We start from the raw sequence: 19,934 nt of genomic DNA on the forward strand, positions 1-19,934 counted from the left end.
TCCCTGTTGTAAATCCTTCCATTTCTTTCTGAATAAGTACATACAAGCAAGGATGCCTTGCACAGACTCTGCCTTCTTGGAACCCTGGGGATCAGTGGCACAAAGTCTGGCGGTGGCGTTGGAAGGACAATGCTGAGTCCAGTCCTTTCTGACACCTTTGTTAGTTAATTGGGTGATGGGGCCAGGGCGTGCCCTTCCACAAACCAGGAGGAGTGGCTGATCTGCCAGAGAGAAGTGCTGCCATCCAGAGGGACAGTTCAACAAGGGTGACAGTTCAATGACAAGAGCTGAGTCCTGTCCTTGGGAAGGAACAACCACAGGCACCGGTATCTGCTGGGGGCCACCCAGTTGGAAAACTGAAGTTTGGCAGGGTTCTGCTGGACCCCAGGATGCCCACGGGCCAGCAATGTGCTCCTGCAGCAATGCAGAACAGCGTCCTGGGCTGCACTGGGAGCTGTGTCACAGCTGGCCGAGGGAGGGGATCCTTTCCCTCTGCTCCACACCAGTGAGGCCAGCCCTGGGGTGCTGGGCCCAGAGCTGGGCTGCCCAGTACGGGACACAGGCACAGACTGGACAGAGTCCAGCACAGGGCCATGAAGGTGATGGAGGGACTGCAGCGTCTCTGCCATGAGGAGAGGCTGAGAGAGCTGGGACTGCCCAGCCTGGAGCAGAGCAGGCTCAGGGCATCTCATCCATGGGGATAAAAACCTGGGGGGAGGCTGCAGAGGGGACAGGGCCAGGGACAGCCCCAGGGCCTCGGGCAGAAAGTGACACACAGGAAGGGCCCTCTGAGCTCAGGAGACACTTCTGCACTGGGAGGGTGGCTGAGCACTGGTGCAGGTGCCCAGGGAAGTGGGGGAGTCTCCATCCCCGGAGAGACTCAAAAGCTACCTGGACACATCCTGGGCAGCTGGCTCTGGGTGGCTCAGCTGGGGAGCAGGAGCTGGGCAAGGTGACCCAGCCTCCCCCAGCCTGAGATTCTGTGACTCTGAGAAAAAACAGGCTGCAGTTTCCTAAGGACAAATGAAAAAGCTCCACACACGGCAGGTTTCTCCTGCCCTCACCAAAGTGGTTCATGGCACGTGTCTCCCTTCTGCAGATTCCTCCCTGGAGTGAGGATGCTCCTCAAGGTCACGCCTTGAGGCTGAGAGAAATGTTTGCCTGTGGTCATTGGTTTGGGTGAGTAGCATCAATCTTTAAGAATTGATTTTTGCTGCCTTGACTGGAATTCCTTCAGTGTTGCTTCAGATATAATGCACTGTACTGGAAGTTATAGGTCTCTGCCCTGGGTAGTAAATCACCCTGATATAGATCCATTAGTTTAATGGTGATCATAAGAAACTCTTTATTTTTCTATAAATATATCTTTCATCCTATGGAACAGAGTTGTATAAAGGTTCTATACTATCTATCTACACCTATACTATCCTTTAAACATAAACATTGACTAGGTCTAAAACTGCATCCAGCTGCAGCCTGGCTCCTCTCTGAGACGTTCAGGAAGCAAGGAGGTCCCTTCTGCACCTTTTATCTCCTGCCTGCTCCCTGCACAGCTCTCCAGGTGGTCCTGTTGGTCTTGGGCCAGCTGTGACTGCAGCAGGGACACCTGAAAGAGGCACAAGGCCCAGCTCAGACAAGCCCACGCTGGCAGGAGCACCTGCAGCCCCACGGTTCCGGCTCTCGGGGCACACACAGCCTCCAACTCCAGCCTTCACCAACAGTCTGCCCTTGGGCAAGGGGAAAGGAACAGGCTCCCAGACAGAACAGAGCTCAGATGGTCAACAAGTCCAGCTCAAGGCTGGCAAACCCTTCCCACGTCCATTCCTCAGCCACCACCAGGTCTATTAGAGAGACTTCCAACAGCATTGAAAAACCCAGCTCTGCTTTCCAAAGCACACATTAGGGCCACTCACCCCTTTCTCCACAGGCTGTGCATCAGCAAGAGGGCTACCACTCCCCTGAGCTACTGGAGGACTCTTCTATTTCTATAGTTGACCGATTTTGATGGGCAGACTTGGGGACAGGCAAGGTAAAGTAGTCTGGGGGGAACATTCTCCTGAAAGTTTGGGTTCTTCTCCTTTCAGGTTCCACCTGCACATTGGATGGGAGAGAAGGTCACAGAAAGCTGTCAGCAAACATGGAGCGAAAGGACCTCTGGACAGCAAGGCAAGGAGATCCCTACTCTGAGATCCTGAACTGCACCAGACAACACTGGGGGCAAAAAGCTCTCGCGGGGGGCTGTGCAAGAGAGGCCAGTGTGTGTGTGCAGGGACATGGCACCAGGGATGGGGCAGGGGAGTGAAGGTGCCCTTGTGAAAGCCAGGGGCTGCCAGCAAAGAGAGAGAACAAACAAAGCGGTGTGCCCACAGCAGGAACAGAGAGAGGCAAGGGAATGAGCAGATGTCTCCAAAGCACTGCCTGGGCTGAGGTGCCAAGTTCCAGAGGAGCCTGAGGCTCTGCAGAGGCAGTGAAAGCCCAATTTACCTGCTCACCACTTCTCCTGGCCTCGGTGGTAGATTGACGCTTCTCCGTCTTGTCTTCTGCTGCTGCTGTAACCAGATCCCGCACACATTCCAGGCCCTTCCGGGAGTCCTCTGACACCGGCTTCCCTTCTGCTCCAACAGCCTGCTGGGTATGCAGAGAGGAGATGATTCCCATATTTCAAACACCACAGAAGCTGTCCCACAGAAATCTCCGTCTCGGGAAGCATCCTAGAAGCACTGGCGGTGCAGCTGCTGTTCAGCCCTCGGAACAAAACTCTGCTCCCTTTAGACCATTCTTTAGCTGACCTGCTGAATCACTTGGAATGCCACGGGATGACCAGCCCATGCTGCCTCCCCTTGCAAGGGCACGGGAGGTGACGCTCCCATGCCCAGCTTTTGGCCTGGAGCTGAACAGCAAGCTCCAGAGCTGGATCAGTCATTCCAGGCGTGCCAGGAAACAATCAGGCAGTCAGTGGTCTCTGGCTGGAGCCAGGCAGACAGACAAGGCTGCCTGCTGCAGCCCAGGCTGCTTTACCCAAGCAGGCCTGCACTGACAGGGATAGAGACCCACGTCTTCATGGGAAACATCATTGGAATAATTCAGGGACACTGCAATGGACTGAAGGACAATGCCAGTGTCTGCCTGGATCTTTCCCTTCAGGATGTCCAAGTGTTTCTTCAGAACCCCTTTGGCAAGCTCACTCTTGTTCAGTGCAGCAGTCAGTACCTGTGTGTTGTCCCTCGATTTCTTCAAAGCAGCAGCCCCATGCTCCAGATCTTTCTGCATGCCATCCCTCTCCCCTTCCAATTCTTCATTATTTTCCCTATGATTTCCAATCTCATGTGCACGCATTACATTCTTCTTTTCCAGATCTCTCATCTGCTGCTGGTACAATTCCTGTCCATGCTGCCAAAACAGGGAGAAAAAGGGTCACTCATTCCCTCTCTTGGTTTGCTTTTCATACCAGATCTGGACTCCTGCAGCAGGGGCAGGCACAGGCTGCCCCTCTCTCTCTGCCCCTCGGGATGCTGCAGACCTTAGCTGGGATCCCCCTTGATGCTGCATCTTTCCCAGCTCACTCAGCCCCTCCCAGCTTCCTTTCTGCCCTTCCCCGACCTCCTGCAGCTCCACTCCAGTGCTCCTTTGGGGAGGAGCTGCCAGAACGGCAGCCATGATTTCAAGTGCACACTAAGCAGGATTCAGGCAGTGCCACGAGGATGTGCTCTCCATCAGGGAGGAAGGGAAGAGCAAACACCCCCAGCCTTTCTTTCCCTGGGGCTGGGCTGACAGGAGTGGTTTTCCACCTCTCCGGTGTAGAGTTTCCATGGCTCCATCCCTGAGAGCCCCACTGCCCTCTCTGGGAGCAGCAATGGCCAGGTCATTCTCTGCTGCCACTCAGGACGAGTTCTCCCCTTGCAGGCACACGTCCTGGTGGGGATCAGCACTTTGCTTTCCTCTCCTCTCTCCCCACTGGCTGCTCTCACATGGCCAAGGCCAAACACCTTTCTATTAACAGCAAACTTGGGACTCTCCCCTCCCCGTCCAGATATCAAGAAATCTGAACATGGGTTTGGACACCAGGAATTCCCCAAACCATGCAATGTCAATAGGGACGGTGAGGACATTGAGAACTAAAGGTTCTAGGGCACAGAAGCCCAGCATGGAGGAAAATCAGCAGCCTCAGCATTAAGTGCCTTCGCCATGACTACAGCATCTTCTCCTCCTTATTCAGAAGAACGGAATTACAAAAGTTAAACTGGAAAAAGGCGCCCCTTAGAACTGTGAACACAAGGTCCAAACGTAGCTAGGAAATGGCCCTTTGTGGCATCTGCCAATCTCACCAGCACATCCTTCCTTTCCTTCTCCAGGTCCTCCAATTTCCTCTTCAGAGATTCCACCTCCTGACGAAGAGTCACAGCCTCTTCCTGCCTTTCAGTGGCCTCTTTCTCCAGGGCAATTTGGCGAGAGATGTGCCTGGCTTCTGCTTTAAACCACTCTGCAGCAGAGAAGGGGAAAGGAGAGGGGAAAGGGGAAGGGGAAAAGCAAAGCAAAGCCAAACTGATGTGCATCCTGCAGAGACAACAGCACTGTCTTCTCTGCTTGCCTGTGATTGCCAGGCTCCAAGCCCACAAAGGTTCCAAAGCTGACAGAAATGAAGGAAACTTCTCAGCCCAGAAAAAGGAAGGAAGGAAAAGGGCAAGGTTCAGAGGGATAGGAAAGTGTGTTTGCTCTTGGCCTTGTGCAGAGTGAGCAAGGCAAGAGAGATGAAGGAGAGGGGATGCCTGTGCAGGCCTGCTCCAGTGAGGCCAGTAGCCTGGAGGCTCTGGCAGGGCCTGGAGTTCGGGGCAATGGAGCTGAGGCATCCAGCTACAGCTCCTTAGCACAGACACGGCACCTGAGAGGCACCAGCTGTGCACGGGATCAGCCCTAGCACAGCCAGGTGGCACTGCCAGCCACAGCATCTTTCTCAAGAGAAAGCTTCCACTGCCGCTGACTGGATAAATCTCCTGCTGCTCGTTTTTCCCTCTCTGCCATTTCAGGGCAGTGCCCTTTTCCTCTGCATGGGATCGGAGATCCTCGCTGGTGAGACAGGATGGGGCAGTGTGTGGGAGAGGAGATGTGCCATACCTTGCACATCTTCCTCCATCTGTTTCCGCAGCTCCTGATTGTGGGCTCTGAGATTGTCCCTCTGAGCCTGTGTCTTCCTCAGCTCCAGCACCACGGCCTTACACTGTGTGGCCATGGCCTCTGCTCTTTTCTCGGAGCACTGGAGCCTCCTACGCAGCTCAGACACCTCAGTTTCCAGCAGCTGCTTCTCATGACTTGCCTGGTGATCTCTCTTCTCTATCTCGGCCAGCAGCGTGGCCTGCACCTGGAAGATGGATGCACACAGCCTCAGCGACAGGGCTGCTCCTGAGGGAGCACAGTGGGGCGCAGGGAGAGCAACAGAGAAGAAATTATTTCAGGCAAAAAACACGCCAAACCCAGAAGGCAGAGAAGCGAGGATTCCAATGGAGACAAATGCAGAGAAAACAAGTAAGGGAGGCACTGGGCATCCTTGGGCGGCAGCTCTGAACAGCGGCTCAACTGGCTGTGCTGGAAGTGCCCTGCCCAGCCTGCCACAGCCACCTCTGTGTCCCCACATTGCTCAGTGCCCGGCACAGGCCCACACTCTGTCTGGGACAGCACTGCTAACAGAGGGACAGAGAAGCCTCAGAGGAGTCTGCTGCTGCTTCTCTTCCCAGACTTCCTGCTGGGACCCGGGAGAGGATGGGGGAAAACTTCTGCAGCAGACACCAAATCCAGCCTCAGGGTGCAGAGGCAGCCCCGGGCAGAACACAGCAGCTGTGGATGCTGCTGGGAGGGGAAAGAGGTTGGAGCCTCCAAGCCAAAGGTGCTGTTGTGTGTCCCTGAAGAAGAGGATGCCACTGCACAGCTTACCTGGTCGTTGCGCTCCTGCAGTTCTCTTCTCTGCTGAGAACGGAGCAGCTCTGCCTGCTTAAGAGCAGAAAATAACTGAGATACTCGAGTTTTCAGTGCCAGGTTCTGTTCTGCCACTGTTCTGAGGCAATGGTTCTTCTCCTCCAGAGACAGAATCAGCCTAGAAAGAAAGTATGCAACACATCGTTACACAGTATCACATTTTATCAACTCTTAGGACTTGCACCAGCTCAGGGGAAAACTGCTCTATCTAATGAGGTTTGTCTGAACAACTTGGCCGTTTGTTCCCCCTGCAGTCCCAGCCCAGCATGTGCCTACTCTCCTTTGTCCCTGAAAGAACAGTGAGTTCCTGCCTACATGCCCTACCTTCTTTTTGTGATGGAAATGGGAAAACAAACATAAAAAAGTCTTGTCATGTAGACTTTGGGGGAGAGGAACAATTTCCTTCTGACTAACCAGGCTCCAAACAGGGAGGTTTGGTCAACATGGAGGAGATATTTCCTTCCCTGTCTTACACATCCAGGTAGGACGAGCAGCACCCTACAGCCAGGGGATCTCTGACAAGTTCCCTAAGATTTACCAGCACCCATTCTACTTTCAGCTGGAGAAACAAAGGCCAAAGTGGCAACCGAGGCTTGGAGCACAACCTGATGGAAGATGCAGAAGGCTCCAGGCAAGCAGGAGTGCCCTGCCTTTCCTTTGTCTTCTTCTTGGAGCAAGAATCCTGTGGCACTGAAGCCTGGCAGGACTTGATCAGCTGCAGGAGCCCCCCACACCGTGGTGCTGTTTCTTGCATTCTTGGCACAGTCAGAAATGCCTGTGACTGTGCAGGGTGGCAGGGACCCTGCTTGATCCCCTGCAGGCCGCGGGGGACATTTGATGAGGAAGGATGCAACAGAAACATTCTTGTTTCTGGGCTGCCTCCGAGGGCAATCTGGCCTCGATCAGCAATCAGGGCCTTAAGATGGTTCTGCCCAGAAATAGCATCAGATGCCAGGCTGATCCAGGTGCCAAAGGCTTCAAGTTACAGGACCCAAGGTGGAGCTGATGGATGTATCCAGCTCCTTACAGCACAGCTTGGGCAGTGACAACACCCACACCTAACCACACAATACCCCCTAGAGGAAAAGGGCGACCCCAAAAGCCTTTGTCTTCAGAAGAACTCTGTCTGAAGGCTTAATAGAAAGGAAAGTGAAACTCCACCTCCAGACATTGAGACATGACTGCATGAAGAGTTCAGAATCTGCCATTCAGGAAATGCTGCCAGAGCCCCTAGCAGGTGAAAGATGGCAAAGAGGGAATCCATTCACCACAATGCAGAGTCCCACAGGCTTTCATTTACCTGGCTTTTTCCCTCTCTAGGGCATTGACGGAAGCCTGCAATTCTGAATTTTGCTGAGCCACTTCTTCCCACTGACTCCACTCCCTGTCCAAGTCCTGCAGATGCCCTTGCAGCTCCTTTTTCCGTTTTTTTTCCTCCTCCAGCAGCTTCTGGATGCGCTCAATCTCCAACAGCTTCTTCCTGGACTCTTCCTGGGCCTCCCTCCCATCTTGCTGGGCTCTCTGCACAGTGGTTTCCTGGCACTCTCGGGAGGCTGCCAGCTGAGATGTCAACTCTCCCACCTCCAGTCAAAGAGAACAAAGCAGTCAGAGGCTACAGCCACAGCTTCTCACTCTCAGCCACAGCACAGGCTGTGAGCAAAGGTAAAGGACAATTTCCATTTCTCCCTGTCCTGAGAGCACCAGATTCACAAAGCATATGGACAACTTGTTTCAGTCTCTCAGTGGCCCACTACCAAGGGCACCTGAAAAAGCACCTGCCAAGCCAAGGCCAGCAAGAAGAGGCCAGCAGGAATCCATGCTGGTGGTTGCTGGCCAACAGCGCAGAGGACGAGCCCAGCTGTCCAGAGCAGCAGCTGACATTCAGCAGAGGATTGAGTGTCCCCCAGAGCAGCTGCCATTGAGCCCCCAGAGCATGAGTCAGCCCCAGGGCTCACCCCAGCAGCTGCTGCTCTGCCATGGAAAAGCAAGAAGGCCACAGACCCCTGGCTGCATGACTGCAGTGTCACTGCAGTTTTACTCACCTGCTTTTGTAGAGCCTCCCTCTGCTCAAGGAGGAGATTCATTTCCTCTTTGAGGCCTTGTAGATCTTCCTCATGCCTCCTCTGCACTGCCTGGACTTCTCTGCGAGCTCCCTGCAGCTCTTCTTTCAGCTTTCCCTCCACACGCTTTCTGGTCATCTGCAGCTGAGCCATCTGCTGCTGAGCAGCAAACAGCCTGGATTGCAGTCTCTCCTTTGCTGACCTACAAGTTACAAATGTGGACACACATGAGTTGCTTGCTCCAGATGCCCACAGCCCGGTATTCCAGGACAACGTGGCTCAAGATCCCCACACCTGTGTATGGAAAATGGGTCAGCTGGAAACTCATCCAGAGAAGGCACATCTGGGCCATTTCAAGAGCAGAGCAGGGCCCTCTGAGGGACTGCCCAGGCCTTCCTTATGGCCTGGCCTAGCACAGACTGCCCAGCCCAAGCTGGCCTCAACAGCCAAACTTTCAGTTGCTGTTCCTGACCTATGACACTGGGTAGCTGTGCCCAAACAGGCTGGAGCAAGGAGCAAAAGCCCAACCCTGCTCACAGCCTTTCTCTCATCAGCACTTCCAAGCTGCTCTGCAGGGGGAGAGAACAGATTCTTGTCCTGGCTGACTCCTGACATTTTAATGCTCTTGATAATGGACATAAAGGTACATCATCCTCCAGACACCCAGTATTTAAGAGGCTGCAGAACTACTTTGCACATACAGTAAAATCTCATGGTCATGGCAGCACTTGTAAAAAATCACAACAGCCTTTTGCCTGAACAACAACTACCTGAATGCAGAGACTGCACTTTCAACTCTTGCAAGGTCATGGAGTAGACTTGCCACCTTTATTTTAGTGTTGCTGGCTAAGCAGGCAGTAGCCCAAGGGACTTGTCCTTCCTTACAGAGTGAGAGGGACCATCCAAAGGCACCTTGGAGGCTTTGGCAGCTGGCTGCCCATCAACAATCAGCAAGAGTGCCCAGAGGCTGTTGAGAATTCCAAAGAGCTTTCCCTGCTGCTCTCTAACCAGCATTAGGTCCTGTCCCACACTTCTCAAGAGTGTGCTTGGAAGCAGAAATGCCTCAAGCAGGAGCCTTTGGCTTCACCCTGAATGGCAGTGTGCTACGCCCAAAGTGCCAAGGTAAGATCCTGGAATGCTGAAGATGAAGCTTCCTGATCTGAAGATCAGGATCATGTCAAGCTACTTGGAAAGGAACGAGGGATGTTCAATGCCCAGAACAAGGAACCAAACCCAAAAGAAACTTGAGGTTTCACTCAGCATCTGCATGGTTGAACTACTACTCAGTTCAGAGCTGGGTGGATTGCTGTGGACATCCCACAGGAGTGTGCTCGGCGGCAAAAACAGGAGCCCAAGGCTCACAAGAGCTTTGCTGGCTTTAGGTGTTAGAAAATCAACCTTCATATCATGGGTATTGTTTTTGTTTTTTTTTCTTGAGACTCTTCCATATTCTGTCCACAGAATGTAAAAACATCTGAAAAGGCTCAGCTCCCTGCCTTTACCTGGTCTCTGCCAGCTGCCTGGCAAGGTTTTGTCGGAGCCGCTCGGTGGCTGCCAGTCGGCCCTCAAGGTCAGCCTTGTGGCCCAGCAGCTCCTCCTCTTGCCACACCTGGGCCACTTCATGCCCTTGGTCAGAGGATTCCTGGCTCAGATACTCCAGAGACCAGCTGGATGACTCTTCCTCCAGGGAATCCTGCAAGTGGGACAAGGTACAGCTCGAGCCCTTCCTCAGGAGCCCTGTGCAGAGCCAGCCAGTGCCACCTCGCAGGCAGCCAGAGGACAAGGAGCACCTGTGCCCTGGGCTCAAAGTTTCACATCATCTGCCCTCTGCAGCTCTGATAACCTGGGCTGCCAAAAGCCTCTGGCACTGTTACCTTGGAAGTGCTGTGTCAGGCCCTGCTGCCTTGCCTGGGCCCATGACAGCTCCTTCCCAACAAACATCCCTACTCCAAATTCTGCGTTGTCACCCAAAAATACTGCATCTTCCACATCTGCCAATACAATTTACTCTAAGCACCAGGAGTGCTGTTGCTTTTCAGCCATTGATCCAAATCTCAGCTGGGTTTAATCTGCTCACTTGTTTTTCTTTTTCCCACAACAAAACCAAACCACCACATGTGGCAGCCCCTTTCATGGGTGCAGGAGAAGACGCTCCCATGCCCAGCTTTTGGCCTGGAGTTGATTTGAACAGCAAGCTCCAGAGCTGGATCAGTCATTCCAGGCGTGCCAGGAAACAATCTGGCAGTCAGTAGTCTCTGGCTGGAGCCAGGCAGACAGACAAGGCTGCCTGCTGCAGCCCAGGCTGCTTTACCCAAGCAGGCCTGCACTGACAGGGATAGAGACCCACCTCTTCATGGGAAACATCATTGGAATAATTCAGGGACACTGCAATGGACTGAAGGACAATGCCAGTGTCTGCCTGGATCTTTCCCTTCAGGATGTCCAAGTGTTTCTTCAGAACCCCTTTGGCAAGCTCGCTCTTGTTCAGTGCAGCAGTCAGTACCTGTGTGTTGTCCCTCGATTTCTTCAAAGCAGCAGCCCCATGCTCCAGATCTTTCTGCATGCCATCCCTCTCCCCCTCCAATTCTTCATTATTTTCCCTATGCTTTCCAATCTCATGTGCACGCATTACATTCTTCTTTACCAGATCTCTCATCTGCTGCTGGTACAATTCCTGTCCATGCTGCCAAAACAGGGAGAAAAAGGGTCACTCATTCCCTCTCTTGGTTTGCTTTTCATACCAGATCTGGACTCCTGCAGCAGGGGCAGGCACAGGCTGCCCCTCTCTCTCTGCCCCTCGGGAAGCTGCAGACCTTAGCTGGGATCCCCCTTGATGCTGCATCTTTCCCAGCTCACTCAGCCCCTCCCAGCTTCCTTTCTGCCCTTCCCCGACCTCCTGCAGCTCCACTCCAGTGCTCCTTTGGGGAGGAGCTGCCAGAACGGCAGCCAGGATTTCAAGTGCACGCTAAGCAGGATTCAGGCAGTGCCACGAGGATGTGCTCTCCATCAGGGAGGAAGGGAAGAGCAAACACCCCCAGCCTTTCTTTCCCTGGGGCTGGGCTGACAGGAGTGGTTTTCCACCTCTCCGGTGTAGAGTTTCCATGGCTCCATCCCTGAGAGCCCCACTGCCCTCTCTGGGAGCAGCAATGGCCAGGTCAGTCTGTCATTCTCTGCTGCCACTCAGGACGAGTTCTCCCCTTGCAGGCACACGTCCTGGTGGGGATCAGCACTTGGCTTTCCTCTCCTCTCTCCCCACTAGCTGCTCTCACATGGCCAAGGCCAAACACCTTTCTATTAACAGCAAACTTGGGACTCTCCCCTCCCCGTCCAGATATCAAGAAATCTGAACATGGGTTTGGACACCAGGAATTCCCCAAACCATGCAATGTCAATAGGGACGGTGAGGACATTGAGAACTAAAGGTTCTAGGGCACAGAAGCCCAGCATGGAGGAAAATCAGCAGCCTCAGCATTAAGTGCCTTCGCCATGACTACAGCATCTTCTCCTCCTTATTCAGAAGAACGGAATTACAAAAGTTAAACTTGAAAAAGGCGCCCCTTAGAACTGTGAACACAAGGTCCAAACATAGCTAGGAAATGGCCCTTTGTGGCATCTGCCAATCTCACCAGCACATCCTTCCTTTCCTTCTCCAGGTCCTCCAATTTCCTCTGCAGAGATTCCACCTCCTGACGAAGAGTCACAGCCTCTTCCTGCCTTTCAGTGGCCTCTTTCTCCAGGGCAATTTGGCGAGAGATGTGCCTGGCTTCTGCTTTAAACCACTCTGCAGCAGAGAAGGGGAAAGGAGAGGGGAAAGGGGAAGGGGAAAAGCAAAGCAAAGTCAAACTGATGTGCATCCTGCAGAGACAACAGCACTGTCTTCTCTGCTTGCCTGTGTTTGCCAGGCTCCAAGCCCACAAAGGTTCCAAAGCTGACAGAAATGAAGGAAACTTCTCAGCCCAGAAAAAGGAAGGAATGAAAGGGGCAAGGTTCAGAGGGATAGGAAAGTGTGTTTGCTCTTGGCCTTGTGCAGAGTGAGCAAGGCAAGAGAGATGAAGGAGAGGGGATGCCTGTGCAGGCCTGCTCCAGTGAGGCCAGTAGCCTGGAGGCTCTGGCAGGGCCTGGAGTTTGGGGCAATGGAGCTGAGGCATCCAGCTACAGCTCCTTAGCACAGACACGGCACCTGAGAGGCACCAGCTGTGCACGGGATCAGCCCTAGCACAGCCAGGTGGCACTGCCAGCCACAGCATCTTTCTCAAGAGAAAGCTTCCACTGCCGCTGGCTGGATAAATCTCCTGCTGCTCGTTTTTCCCTCTCTGCCATTTCAGGGCAGTGCCCTTTTCCTCTGCATGGGATCGGAGATCCTCGCTGGTGAGACAGGATGGGGCAGTGTGTGGGAGAGGAGATGTGCCATACCTTGCACATCTTCCTCCATCTGTTTCCGCAGCTCCTGATTGTGGGCTCTGAGATTGTCCCTCTGAGCCTGTGTCTTCCTCAGCTCCAGCACCACGGCCTTACACTGTGTGGCCATGGCCTCTGCTCTTTTCTCGGAGCACTGGAGCCTCCTACGCAGCTCAGACACCTCAGTTTCCAGCAGCTGCTTCTCATGACTCGCCTGGTGATCTCTCTTCTCTATCTCGGCCAGCAGCGTGGCCTGCACCTGGAAGATGGATGCACACAGCCTCAGCGACAGGGCTGCTCCTGAGGGAGCACAGTGGGGCGCAGGGAGAGCAACAGAGAAGAAATTATTTCAGGCAAAAAACACGCCAAACCCAGAAGGCAGAGAAGTGAGGATTCCAATGGAGACAAATGCAGAGAAAACAAGGAAGGGAGGCACTGGGCATCCTTGGGCGGCAGCGCTGAACAGCAGCTCAACTGGCTGTGCTGGAAGTGCCCTGCCCAGCCTGCCACAGCCACCTCTGTGTCCCCACATTGCTCAGTGCCCGGCACAGGCCCACACTCTGTCTGGGACAGCACTGCTAACAGAGGGACAGAGAAGCCTCAGAGGAGTCTGCTGCTGCTTCTCTTCCCAGACTTCCTGCTGGGACCCGGGAGAGGATGGGGGAAAACTTCTGCAGCAGACACCAAATCCAGCCTCATGGTGCAGAGGCAGCCCCGGGCAGAACACAGCAGCTGTGGATGCTGCTGGGAGGGGAAAGAGGTTGGAGCCTCCAAGCCAAAGGTGCTGTTGTGTGTTCCTGAAGAAGATGAATGCCACTGCACAGCTTACCTGGTCATTGACCTCCTGAACTTCTCTTCTCTGCTGAGTACAGAGCTGCTCTGCCTGCTTAAGAGCAGAAAATAACTGAGATACTCGAGTTTTCAGTGCCAGGTTCTGTTCTGCCACTGTTCTGAGGCACTGGTTCTTCTCCTCCAGAGACAGAATCAGCCTAGAAAGAAAGTATGCAACACATCGTTACACAGTATCACATTTTATCAACTCTTAGGACTTGCAACAGCTCAGGGGAAAACTGCTCTGTCTGATGAGGTTTGTCTGAACAACTTGGCCGTTTGTTCCCCCTGCAGTCCCAGCCCAGCATGTGCCTACTCTCCTTTGTCCCTGAAAGAACAGTGAGTTCCTGCCTACATGCCCTACCTTCTTTTTGAGATGGAAATGTGAAAACAAACGTAACAAAGTCTTGCCATGTAGACATTGGGGGAGAGGAACAATTTCCTTCTGACTAACCAGGCTCCAAACAGGGAGGTTTGGTCAACATGGAGGAGATATTTCCTTCCCTGTCTTACACATCCAGGTAGGACAAGCAGCACCCTACAGCCAGGGGATCTCTTGCAAGTTCCCTAAGATTTACCAGCACCCATTCTACTTTCAGCTGGAGAAACAAAGGCCAAAGTGGCAACCGCGGCTTGGAGCACAACCTGATGGAAGATGCAGAAGGCTCCAGGCAAGCAGGAGTGCCCTGCCTTTCCTTTGTCTTCTTCTTGGAGCAAGAATCCTGTGGCACTGAAGCCTGGCAGGACTTGATCAGCTGCAGGAGCCCCCCACACCGTGGTGCTGTTTCTTGCATTCTTGGCACAGTCAGAAATGCCTGTGACTGTGCAGGGTGGCAGGGACCCTGCTTGATCCCCTGCAGGCCGCGGGGGACATTTGATGAGGAAGGATGCAACAGAAACATTCTTGTTTCTGGGCTGCCTCCGAGGGCAATCTGGCCTCGATCAGCAATCAGGGCCTTAAGATGGTTCTGCCCAGAAATAGCATCAGATGCCAGGCTGATCCAGGTGCCAAAGGCTTCAAGTTACAGGACCCAAGGTGGAGCTGATGGATGTATCCAGCTCCTTACAGTGCAGCTCGGGCAGTGACAACACACCCACCTAACCACACAATACCGCCTAGAGTAAAAGGGCGACCCCAAAAGCCTTTGTCTTCAGAAGAACTCTGTCTGAAGGCTTAATAGAAAGGAAAATGAAACTCCACCTCCAGACATTGAGACATGACTGCATGAAGAGTTCAGAATCTGCCATTCAGGAAATACTGCCAGAGCCCCTAGCAGGTGAAAGATGGCAAAGAGGGAATCCATTCACCACAATGCAGAGTCCCACAGGCTTTCATTTACCTGGCTTTTTCCCTCTCTAGGGCATTGACGGAAGCCTGCAATTCTGAATTTTGCTGAGCCACTTCTTCCCACTGACTCCACTCCCTGTCCAAGTCCTGCAGATGCCCTTGCAGCTCCTTTTTCCGTTTTTTTTCCTCCTCCAGCAGCTTCTGGATGTGCTCAATCTCCAACAGCTTCCTCCTGGACTCCTCCTGGGCTTCCCTCCCATCTTGCTGGGCTCTCTGCGCAGTGGTTTCCTGGCACTCTCGGGAGGCTGCCAGCTGAGATGTCAACTCTCCCACCTCCAGTCAAAGAGAACAAAGCAGTCAGAGGCTACAGCCACAGCTTCTCACTCTCAGCCATAGCACAGGCTGTCAGCCCTGTGGCCCAGCAGCTCCTCTCGCCACACCTGGGCCACTTCATGCCCTTGGTCAGATGATTCCTGGCTCAGGTGCTCCAGAGACCAGCTGGATGACTCTTCCTCCAGGGAAACCTGCAAGTGGGACAAGGTACAGCTCAAGCCCTTCCTCAGGAGCCCTGTGCAGAGCCAGCCAGTGCCACCTCGCAGGCAGCCAGAGGACAAGGAGCACCTATGCCCTGGGCTCAAAGTTTTACATCATCTTTCCTCTGCAGCTCTGATAACCTGGGCTGCCAAAAGCCTCTGGCACTGTTACCTTGGAAGTGCTGTGTCAGGCCCTGCTGCCTTGCCTGGGCCCATGACAGCTCTGTCCCAGCAAACATCCCTACTCCAAATTCTGCGTTGTCACCCTAAACCACTGCATCTTCCACAACAGCCACTTGGCAAATAAAATTTCTTTCTGGATCTATTTCACTGCTGGACATTTTCAGGAACGTAGGGGAAAACAAGTTGGCTTGCTGAATCAAGGGAAAATACATAGGATTTCCCCCTTCTAGAACAAAACCCACATCCAAGTGTCACCTCCTCACATATTGAACCCTCTGCAACAAGAGGATGCTTGGCACGGGAACAGCTCTTGTGCTGAGCAGACATTTAGTGACTGGTGGACATGTGGCTGATGTGGCCAAAGCAAAACCTCTGCTGTGCATTTGCCAAACCTACCACACTCCCCAGAACTGAGACTGTCTGACAGAGCCACTCTGAAACAAAGCCTTCTCTTGCAGCCATCCTGTAACACCCAATCCAAACCTCCCCCGGGGCTGTTTCCTCTTCTCCTGTCCCTTGTTCCCTGGAAGGAGAGCCTGACCCTCAGCTGGCTGCAGCTTCCTGTCACAGGGAGTTGTGGAGAGCAAGAAGGTGCCCCCTGAGCCTCCTTTTCTCCAGGCTGAGCCCCCCTAGCTCCCCCAGCCTCTCCTGGTCACACCTGTACTCCAGACCCTTCCCCAGCTCCGTTCCCTGTTTTAGAGGCTCTGTGGCTGCCCAAAGCCACACATTTTGCAGAAGCATGCAACACTTTGCTGATGAACGTGCATATCCCTGGCAAAGAAATGCGTGTGCCATCTTGAGCCAGGTGTGCACAGCAGTGTGCCTGTCCTCTACAGCCAGAAAGAGCATCTGGGCTGATCTGGCTGCCACAACTGCCGCTCCCACAGGTGCTGCCCAGCAATAAGGTGTTCAGAGCCGTGCTAACATCATCCCTCTCTTGCTCCAGCAGATCCCTCTGAAGATGCAATTCCTCCAGTGTCTGCCTCTTGACTTCCAGCTGCCTCTGCAATGATGGATCTTCTCCCTCGAGTGCAGCCAAGTCCTCCACTGTACAAGAAGGAGCAAGATGAGTTTTCAAGGGAAAACCAGTCTCCTTTCCAAAACCAACCTCCATCCTGTCCTGCTGCTCTGCCTTTTCTGCCTGGGCTGATGCTTCCTTCTGCTCAGGAGCTCTAGAGGAACGTCCCTGGTGAGAAAGCCCTCGAGCTCCCTGCAAGTGCACAGGGAAGAGCACACTCAGACTGCATGGCTGCCCCTGAGGCAGTTGCCTCTAAGTGCTTCCCAGCCTGTCCCAGAGCACAGCACTTCCAGCTGAGCTCTTCCTCCCCTCCGTGGCAATATTTTCAGCCCAGCAGTTTGACAGCAGCACAAACAAACATGCTGGAAGGTGTCTCATCACTTCTAAGAACACGAGAAGGGGAGCTGCCCAGAGCCCAATCCATCCTGGCCGTGAACACCCCCAGGGATCCAGGGGCAGCCACAACTTCTCTGGGCAACCTCAAGCCTGGGTGCCAGGGCCTCAGCACCCTCAGAGGGCAGAATTCCCTGCTAATATCCCATCCATCCCTGTCCTGTCTTGGTGGGAAGGCTTGTCCTGTCCCTGCAGGTCCCTGGCTTAAGTCCCTCTCCAGCTCTCTTGCAGCCCTTTCATGCATTGGAAGGGGCGCTAAGGTCACCCTGGAACCTTCTCCAGCCTGGACAACCCCAACTCTTGCATCCTTTTCCCTTGGCACAGGTGCTCCAGCCCTTGGAGCATCTTCCTATCATCCTTCTGACCTCTTCTGGGCCACTGGGGATCATTTTGGAGATGTCTGGGAGAAACTCATTCTTGACTCTGGGAAGCACTGACGCTGTTCTGTAATTTGGGTGAGGGGAAGGCAATGAAAAGCTGCTGCCTTGTTTGTGCCCATGGCCTCCAGTGGGACAAGGACAGAGGAGGAGATGTGGCTGTGCTCTGGGATATCCAGGAGCCCCATATTCCCTCCCAGGCCTGTCCCCAGGGCAAGCACCACAGCTGCTGCCAGCTCTGGAACAGCCAACTGTTAATCCCTTGCTAACCCCAAAGGGAACTGTTCCCTGAGGCACAGCCCGGGCCCACCCAGGCCCCTGCAGGGCTTGGCACAAGGAGAGCAGCGGCCTTGACACTCACCCTCCGGGTCTCCATCTGCCTCTCAAATGAAGAGTGAGAAAATATTAGTGACCAAAGGCCCTTGGTCTTTGCAGGGTCTAAACCCCAGTGACCAACGGCCCTTGGCCTTTGCAAGGTCTAAACCCCAATATCCAAAGGCCCTTGGTCTTTGCAGGGTCTAAACCCCAGTGACCAAATGCCCTTGGCCTTTGCAGAGTTCAGACCCCAATATCCAAAGGCCCTTGGCCTTTGCAAGGGTCTACACCCCAATTTCCAAAGGTTCTTGGCCTTTGCAGGGTCAATAGCACACGAGTGCCGTTGGCCTTTGCAAGGTCCAAGCCCCAAAGAGCAGGAGCTGTTGACAGCTCCAGGGTCCAAACCCCAATAGCCAGGAGCTGCTGATTGTTGCCAGGATCCAATCCCCAGCATTCCATGGCCTTTGTGACAGTTACCAGGGTCATACCCCCAGCATTCCATGGCCTTTGTGATGGCTGCCAGGGTCCAAACCCCAGCATTCCAGGGGCTGTTGGAGAGGCCCTCCCTTGCTCTCCCCCCACCCCAGCTCCCTGCTGCTCCTGGCACAGGCCCTGCCTCCCCTGGGTCCCCAGAGCCCTCCTGGGCAGCTGGGCAGGGACCTGGCTCATAAGTCAGCGCTAAGGCTCAGCATTCTCAAACTGCAGGTTCTTTAGGGATGTGCTTAGTTCCTGAGTCACAGGAATTCTTCTGTCTTCCATGACAAAGGGGACTTGAAAGAAAAGGCCTAAAAAGTTTCTTGTTGCTTACAAATATTCATGGAAAGAAAAGCTTTGCCTTTAGAACAGCCACATGAGGAGGAAGAATGGTGTTTCAGGGGCTTTTCAAATTTCTACAGAGAAATGCCAGGACCTGCAGTGTTTAAGGAGACAACCACAAGTGCATTTTTTCTCTGCTCTCTGTTTGGCATTATATCACTAGGTCTTGTAGGCAGAAGAAAAAAGTCTTGCTGCTTACATCAAAGATTCCTCGCTAGGAACAGACCTTCAAGAACCAAATGAGTCTGCTTGCAGAAGCTTTGGCAGGTACTTTTTTGCCCTCATCTTCGATAGTGTTCATCTGTGTCCTAGGGAGGATTTTTGTGCCCCAGTTGACACGAATGGGCTTCTGAGCAGGGCACAAATCCTGCGTGGAAGAGAAGAGCTGCACCTGCCTTCTCTAAGGCCTGTCTCTCCAGAGACAGATGGCCCAAGGATGTCACTGCCGAGTTAAGGTTCAGAGAGCGATGCAGCTTCAAGTCTCTGCTTCCACAAGAGCAGCTTTGGGCTCCTTGAGCAGAGCTGCAAAGGAGCAGGACAGCTCCTGGTGAAGGTCTGACAGCTCCTGCCTGGTCCTTGCACAGCTCTCAGTGTAGTTCTGCCGGTGCTGTCGGTCTTGGGCCAGCTGTGACTGCAGCAGGGACACCTGAAAGAGGCACAAGGCCCAGCTCAGACAAGCCCACGCTGGCAGGAGCACCTGCAGCCCCACGGTTCCGGCTCTCGGGGCAGACACAGCCTCCAACTCCAGCCCTCATCAACACTCTGCCCTTGGGCAAGGGGAAAGGAACAGGCTCCCAGACAGAACAGAGCTCAGATGGTCAACAAGTCCAGCTCAAGGCTGGCAAACCCTTCCCACGTACATCCCTCAGCCACCACCAGGTCTAGTACAGAGACTTCCAATGGGATTTAGGAACCATTTGGTGATTTCCAAAGCACACATTAGGGCCCCCAACCTCTTTCTCCACAGGCTGTGCATCAGCATGAAGGCTGCTGCTCCCCTGAGCTACTGGAGGACTCTTCTACTTGAGCTGCTGGACCACCAGGCCAGGCATGAGGGGAGCGTGGTGATTGGGTTTTTTTGGTGCTCTCCTGAGGCATTGGAGCAGCCCAAGCCCCATTTGACACATCCCCATTTTTTACTTCTATGTTAATTATGACTTTAATTGATTTATATTTATTTGTATTTCTTATGCTTCGACTCAATTTTACTTAATTCCAAGGGATTTTCAAAGGGGCTTTGGGGTTTTTCTTGGTTTTGCCACATTTTATTGCACAGGCCGCTTTTTCAACACTCCATTGTTTAAATGTAACTAAAATATAGCCCTAAATATTTCGTACTTCCTGAAATTTATTCCATTTTGGTCAGTTTTGTGTACATTTCGAGGAGGTTTTGAGGCTTTTGGGGGTCATTTTGTGTGGCCGCCCTGGCAATGCCTGAGGGGAGCTCGGCTCAGGCAGAAACTGCTCACGCCCCGCCCCTGTCCCGCCCAGCCAATCGCTGAGGGCACTTTTCCCCGCCCGCGCTTTGGGCGGAGCCTTCCCCCCCCCCCCCCCCCCCCCCCCCCCCCCCGTTGTCAATCCCTGAGGGGGGGTTCGGCTGAGGCGGGAACTTCTCCCCGCCCTCCCCTCGCCCATCCCTCCCAGCCCTGCCCTGCCTCGCTGCCAGTGGCCCCTTGTGCCTCCGAGCTTGCCGCAGCTGCCCCAGTCTGGACTCCTTTGTCCTGCTTTATTCTCCCCCTGCCCAGGTAGTGGAGC

Source organism: Haemorhous mexicanus, chromosome 18 (genome assembly GCF_027477595.1).
Source record: "Haemorhous mexicanus isolate bHaeMex1 chromosome 18, bHaeMex1.pri, whole genome shotgun sequence".
NCBI classification, from domain to species: domain Eukaryota; kingdom Metazoa; phylum Chordata; class Aves; order Passeriformes; family Fringillidae; genus Haemorhous; species Haemorhous mexicanus.